Genomic DNA, 7,570 nt, shown 5'->3' with positions numbered 1-7,570 from the left:
CGTTGGGGCCGTTGGAAGAAGCGGGCGAACGTTGACCCGCGGCCGAGCCGGGAGGAGGAGGCAGGAGGTAGGTGCCAGCTCAGGGACCGCTCCCGCTGGCGATCGCAGTGCAGTGCCCTCGGAGGGCTCCGGCCCGGGGAGCCCCAGGATGCAGAGAGGGTGGCGCCTGGCACGGGATGACGAGCGACGCGGGGACGTGGGGAAGGGGGAGATGGCCAGTTTGGGGCTACCGTGTCTCCGCACAAGCTGCGGAGCGTGCGGGCTTCGGGATTTGTTAGCGCGAGCCGCAAGAGGCAGTCTTTGGAATGAGTTACTGGGTGCCTGGGGCTGCTGCAGTGGAAGAGAACCCCGATGATAGTTAAATGTCTAGGGGCAGAACTTACATCATCTAAGAGGCAGGCATGTGTGAGAATATTTTGGTGTAGAATTTTACAGTAAAGTACAGTAAACTGAATTACTAGCTCCCTGCCCCCTTTTGAGCCTGTGCTGATCGTCCAGTTATGCAAGTCACTTGGGCCCAGGATATGGAATCTGCTGAAAAATTTGTTCTCAGCACGTGTACTGTGGGAATCTTTAGATCATTATCCCATTTCAGGGTCCGTAGTTATAACTGCCAAATTATCATTACTTGCTACGCTGATATATAATTCTTGTTGAATCTGAGCAATTTGAGATAGCTCATTTCTGGACTCCATAACGGAGTGAAGATTAGCAGAGGTACTCCTGCGAAGGTGGTTCAGAAGTGTATGAGAGGGGGATTCCTGGAATTTGAAATTGCTAGGCTCCCCTAACAATTCAGATTGGAGAATAAGTCTAGAGTTGGCTGTGAGTGATGGGTGCCTTTGAAACCTTCACGACTCAAGAGGGATTGGTTTACTGTTTATATAGACGAAAATTCTGGTAGCCTTGATCCTGCCTGGAAAGGTAGGTATGACTTAACACATTTAAAAGACTGAACAAAATTTGAAAAGAATTAAGAGATCTGGAGAGAGAGAATGTCTTCAGAGTTAAAGTTTAGGTCAGACTATCTTGAAATTTAAAAGAAGTTAGAGGTAGGTTTATGAATTGGATTCAATCAGCAAAACTTTATCCATCAAGTCCTAGAGCTATTAAAACCTAGGAAGCTTAGGTTATTCATTCAAACTAAATAAGTAAAAGCTAATAACTAATTGATTCTTTTCTCTCTGTTGTCAGTGAGTTTCTCTATATGGTTCTTTGAAAAGAGGACGAAGGAACTGGTATTTTAAATGAAGTCTCTTAGTGACTTGCTGGGTCTTTTCAGCCAAGTCATTTTATACCCTTCCTTCTCTTTTTCCTTGTGTACAATGAAGATAATAAAGCCCCAGGATTAAGTAACATGAGAGAAGCAGTTTGAAGATTGCTGCAAGGACGTAGTTATTCTAGGATGAAATGTGAAGATCTCCTCATAACACATTGTGCCTTGTGACAAGACTTGTTAAAGCACATTACTTTACAAACCTGCTGAGGCGATATATGAGAAAACTAAAATGTTAACTGTTCAGATGATTTAGTAAAGGCCTCAAGGCCAACACAGTTAGATTATGTTCTTGACCTATCCAAAAACCTGATGTAGCTGCTCTTTGACAAAGCTGGCTATAACACAGGTTTTATAAAAGATGTTTGAGTGTCTTCTATGTAATATGCATCTGGAGATAAAAAGACAAGAAAGAAACTGCCCCAGAATTGTGTGATTTTAATACATTTCACATGCTTAAATTGGAGCAAGTCCAAAGCTTTTTAAATGATGTTTTTCCATATCATTTACCAGTAGTTGTGACTCTGCCTTATTGATTTGATTAGGTCACAGAGAGATTTTGGTACTCTGTGGATCTGTTTTGTGTCTTTGGTGATGGTGATCATGATCAGCTGGTAACGAAGGCACAAGTTACCTTGACTTCACGAATTTATGGGTTGAGATAGAATAGAAAGTGTACCATTCATTATTGATAATGGAAAACTACCTAAAGTCTTCACTTTTGGTAGTGGGTTGATATTATATTCAGATTTACTGAATTATGTTTTAATAATTTATCCTTTCAATAAATATTAAACACTAAACTGCTCCTTGCCAGACATGAGGATAAAAATGATGAATGTTGCCTTGTGGAGTTTGTTTTAGGAAATTTAAAATAGGCAAGAGAGAGCAAAAATAGAAGAAAAAAAATCCCAACAAATATCAGAAGGCATTAGAAAAGAGAATTTTAGCTGTGTCCTGATGGAGGAGAAGGAGGAAGAGGAAGAGGCAGAGGTGTTCACCTGGTGAACACATATGGGCATGTTCTGTGCAATGTACCGTTGAGGGAAGTGCAGGTGGTTTGGTAGATAGAGCCAGGTGGAGTGCGTTAGTGATAAGGCTGGAGAATAAGACTATAACCAGTAGATAGGGAATCTTTAAAAGGTTTTATCCAGGGGAATTTATCTGATTTTTACTTTAGAAGAGTATTTCCCCCCAAATCGGAAATTTGAGTGATCCAAAAGTATTCTGAACATGGACAATCCCATTAATAATTGAGATACAACAGCCCTGTACAGCAATTAAAAACTTTAAAACTATTTTATTGAAGCCCCTAGGAACTTTAGAAAAGTAAAAATCATTATTCATCTAACCAACTTTTATTGTTTCTTTTTTGTTTTTCTATTTTTTTTTTTAATTGAAGTATGGTTGACATATAACATTAGTTTCAGGTTTATAACATAATGACTTGATATTTGTATATATTGTGAAATGATCCCCACAATAACTATATTATCTTCTGCTTTTAAGATTGGGGGAATAGAGATGCAAAGATAAATAAAATACAGCTCCATTTTCAAGCAACTTGCAACTCAGAGGAAGAGATAACCATTTTAATGCAGTGCAGAATCTGAGTGTCATAAGAGGTGTTAAAATGGTGGTCCTAGCAACGTAGGATTCTGAGATGAAAGAAGAGAGAAATTCAAATTAAAAACAGTTCTTAAATAGAAATTAAACTGTGGCCAGTTAAAGAATCAATGCAATCTTAACTATAACATTTATCGTTCTCATCTACTAACCCTTACTTCATACATTGCCCTCCCTCCCTCTTACTCTTTTGAGTGAAATTTTCGGTTTGACTACCATACTACTAAATGTGGGACCTTGGACAAGTTATTTCTTGCCAATATCCTCTCTGGGTCTTTGTCATCTCATCTGTACATTAGGGATAGTACCTACTTTACACGGTTGTGATTACATAAGAAAATATGTTAATATCCAGAGCAGTGCCTGGAAAAATGGCTTACATTTATTAAGCACTTAACAGTTCTATTTGACATATGCTATAATTGAATAAGAACTAACTTAAGGAGAGGATTTCTTATTGTCAGTAGTGAACGTGTTTGTGAGCATCTGATAAGGCCTCTATATTCAGAGAAGCCAAATACGTTCTGTTAAATGAAGCTTTTGAACAAATAATCTTTATTATTTCCTTTTCTTGTTTGCTGATTACTTTTCTGAAATCTGATTTCCCTTTTTACTCCTCAGTTTTGTCATAAAGTCAGTAATCACCAAACCCAGCTTTTTTTTCTTTTTAGATCTTTTTAGATCTTGCCCTTTCTATGGCATTTGCTCTTCATCACTCCCTCTTTGAAACTATTTTCCCTTGGCTTTCTTCACCAACCTCATCCCCTCTGTTTTTATCTCTTACATGTAGGTTACCTTCACTCACCTGTGTCTTTTAGTGTTCTTTCTGTTTCCCATGTTTTCTTTATGTAACTACTACATATATGCTGATGACACCTAGATCTGCCTTGACGTCTTTTGATATCCAGGCCCTAGAGATTATCCACATTTGAATGTCTCGTGATAGCATCTCTAAACCAAGTGGGTTAAACAGTGAGCTCATTATCCCCACACACTTAACCAAACCCATTTTTATTAACCTTACTCTTCTGTTCTCTTTATCTAAGGGACACCATTATCTGTCTAGTATAAAAGACAGATTTTTATGTGAGAGAACCCATCTCATTATAACACATCTGATGATGGTTTATGTTTATTGGTGATTTCCAAGATGTCTTCTTATTTTTATATGCTAGATCCTATGTAGAATATTTCTAAAACTTCGGTACAGGCTAGAAAGACTAATGCTGACGGTGTTTTTAGGTAGGAAAGCACAGACAACCAGATTACAATCGACTGGCAAGAAACAAGACTGGGACCTTTATAGCCTAGACCACGGGACCTCAGCCCCTGGGCTGTGGACTGGAACCTGTCCATGGCCTGTTAGGCATCAGGCCACACAGCAGTAGGTGAGCGGTGGGCGGGGGAGCGAAGCTTCATCTGTATTGGCAGTCATTTCCCAGCCCTAGCGTCACTGCCTCAGCTCCACCTCAGATCATCAGGCATTAGATCCTCATAGGAGCACCGGTCCCTAATGCCATAAAGGTTGGGGACTGCTGGCCTAGATCACTAACTCTCAGGTAAAAGGTATATGTAATGGCTGGTACCCATCTTAGATTATAGTATCTGCTGGCTACTCAATTCATATGTAGTGCTGCAATTCTTTTAGAACAGTATTCTTCAAGCAGTCTCCTCCGACCTTAATGTTTTCAAAATTGGGTTCCATTTTCAGCAGCCCTGGCACAAAAATATAGCAAACTGGATAGTTAATAGTCAGGGGCTGGCTGACTGACTTAGCCAGTAACAATGAAATGCAGGTAGATAGTGAAGGACAGATAAATACTTCAGAAGTTGAAGTAACAAACATGGAGACAAGTATACAAAAGCACCCTTAGGAAAGAATTCTTTTTTAGTATTCTGTAGTCTAAACTGCATAAATAGAACACTAATTTATACTGAACCACATTCTATGCAGTAGTCCTCAACCTTTTTGGCACCAGGGACCAGTGCTCTTATGAGAATGTAATGCCTCATGATCTGAGGTGGAGCTGAGGCTGTGATGTTAGCGCTGGGGAGTGGCTGCAAATACAGATTAAGCTTTGCTCACTGCCTGCCTCTCACCTCCTGCGTGGCCCAGTTCCTAACAGACCATGGACTGGTACCAGTCCACAGCCCAGGGGTTAGATACCCCTGCTTTAGAGTACAGCTGTATTCTTAAGTTTCTTGCATCAGAATCACATGGGAGGGAGGGTCTCTTAAAACACTGATTTCTGGTCCCACCCCCAGAGGTTCTGAATCTGGAGGTCTGAAGTGGGATTTGAGAATTTGCATTTTTAACAGATTTCTGAGTGCTATTGATGCTGCTGGTCCTGGGACCACAATTTGAGAACCGTAACCAATGATTGAATTTGTGCTAAATCATTGAACAAACTACTACAGATACATGATTACATTATTATAGAACAGATTTGTGAATTAGGTTTAATTCCTTTGTTATTTCCATTGCCCTTAGTAAATTTTGTTTCCTGTTACTTATTTTAGGAAGAAATACCAATAAATGGTATTTTTTTTTTTTTTTTTTTATTACGTTAGCTTCTTAGCTGACTTTTATAAAGTCAGCTCCTTGGCTGACTTTCAACCTTGTAGAGTATGATAGATTTAAAAACAAAAGTGCTGCTTTTGTTCTTTTTCTTAGTAATCCTCATGTAAGAATATGATTGCTGCTGTTCCTTCCTCTGTACTAGGAGAATTTGAAATTGGCATATTGTCTCTAAATTGTCATGCTCTTTTGATTCATAAATATATACTCAATCACCTTGCTGCTTCTCTAAGCTGGCACTAGTCAAGATTCAATTGAAAGCCCTTCTAAATTGCATCATGGCTAAACTGTAGATTCTTATTCGTCATAATATTAACAGCATGCCTCACCCTAATATATCATTGAACTTCATTGCCATTCATTCAGCAAACTTTATTAGGTTCCTACCATGGGTCAGTTATGACATCTCATACTAAAGCAGGGTACAAACAGTACCGTGACAGGCCTGCTGACCAGGAACTCAGTTTAAGTGGTGAGAGAAGTTTTATTACAGTTAGATTTGTACTGTAATGTAATAGGATTAATACAAAGTATTCTGGAAGCATAAAGAGAAGGGAATAACAGTTTGGAGAAAGCCTGGAAATTTGGGCTCTATATTCACTAGATTTTTCAAAAATATTTTTTTGAGTTGCTATAACATTTAATATTTTGCCTGCCTTTATACAGTTCACATTACAGCTATTCAGTTGGAATAGTTACTGTCTGATTGTAATTTAATCTCAAGGTAAGGTGGTGGAGAAGCGAGTACCTATGTGTATTCAGTTTGAAACAGCAGCTCACGTTGTGTATTCTCTCCTCTCCTACCATAAAGACAGTAAGGTATACTAGGTAAATGTGCTGGACTGCCGTGGTTTGGCTCTTGGCTGTGTCACATTTTATCTACATGACCTTGGGCGAGAAAGCTCTCTAGGCCTCAGTTTCCTTATCTGTAGTAGGGAGGAAATAACTATTTGGGTTGATTTTAGATTGACATTTAAAATACTTTAAATTTATTTGTTGCAAGTAAATGGTTTATGTGTGATAAATTTTATTTTACTGTTAAAATTAGGTAGAATCCCATTTGCTAAATGTGGTTGTGAAGATAGTGTGTTGCATATTCTGTTAGAAAATGTGAAGAAATTTTGATAAAAATAGCTATACTTGATTCCATTTTAAGTTACAGGAGAAATGTAAAAATTATAGACAATAGAACTGAAAATTCTTCAAAGGTCATCTAGTTCAACCTAATTTTATAGATATGAAAACCAAAAACCAAGGAAATTATGACCAGGTCAAGGTTGCTCAGTAAATGATAGAAGTGGCACTGAGGACCACAGCCCATGACACTCCGTCTGGTGCTCATTCAGTACCCTCTGCAGCTTCCTTACAGTGACAGTACCTTGAAAAAAACTAAGTTTAATTGAAGAGCCAAGACCAAAACATATGAAAACAGCAATGAAAAGTCATTGTACAATGAGATACAGGATGATGGAGCACAGACTCTTAAGTATATAGCTGCATAACTTCATGAGCTGTTCTCTTGAAGCAGAGAAAGCATCTTATTAGTTGTTTGAGACGTAGAAGGTTGATGGATTAAGAACATTCTTTTTTTAAAAGAATCTTAATAGTTATAAATCAGTCATTCTCCCCCCTTCTTTTCTTCTACCAAGTTTAGATTATAATTGAGTCAGAGGGAGAGCCCGCCTTTGCTACGTTGGCCGATACTCTGAGTCTTTGCTCTTTACAACATGGGGGGAAGTCTCCCTCCCCACAAACACACTCTGACATAGCAGGGCATCAGTGTGAAGACTGCACATCCTATGTGTAAATGTGTGCAATAGGTGCTAGACATGTAATTGATTGGTGGAAAGAGTTTATCATTAGTCTAAGTTGATTTTTCCACTGAAGCGCAGGGGAGCGACTGTATTGAATTGTGGTGGGAATGCTTCCACACATATTATCTCATTAACTGCATGAATCCACTGCCTCTAAATATTTTACACAATATTAAATGCCCTTAAAACATTCCAGCTATATAAAGGTGTGCTATAGAAGAAGTGAAAGCAGCATTGGCCCACCCCTCACTATACCCACCCATCCCATTCCCCAGG

The 7,570-nt window shown here is 38.9% G+C and overlaps 1 protein-coding gene across 6 annotated transcripts in view; it reads left to right on the top strand.

Annotated features, from left to right (window-relative positions):
• Positions 1-28: 28 nt before the first annotated feature.
• Positions 29-7,570, top strand: part of SSX2IP (SSX family member 2 interacting protein) — a 39,446-nt gene continuing 31,904 nt past the window's right edge. For 3 of the 6 annotated variants that reach the window (XM_006919366.3, XM_006919365.3, XM_006919364.3), the window contains exon 1: positions 44-67. The gene's annotated coding sequence lies outside the window, so the exon portion shown is untranslated. Of the gene's footprint in view, positions 68-7,570 lie in introns of all 6 variants that reach the window. The other 3 variants (XM_025051965.1, XM_015595255.2, XM_015595256.2) reach the window with 2 other exon arrangements.

Source organism: Pteropus alecto, unplaced genomic scaffold, assembly GCF_000325575.1.
Source record: "Pteropus alecto unplaced genomic scaffold, ASM32557v1 scaffold25, whole genome shotgun sequence".
Taxonomy (NCBI): Eukaryota; Metazoa; Chordata; class Mammalia; order Chiroptera; family Pteropodidae; genus Pteropus; species Pteropus alecto.
Note: the sequence above shows the minus strand (reverse complement) of the source record. Positions and strands in the feature narration are given on the sequence as shown.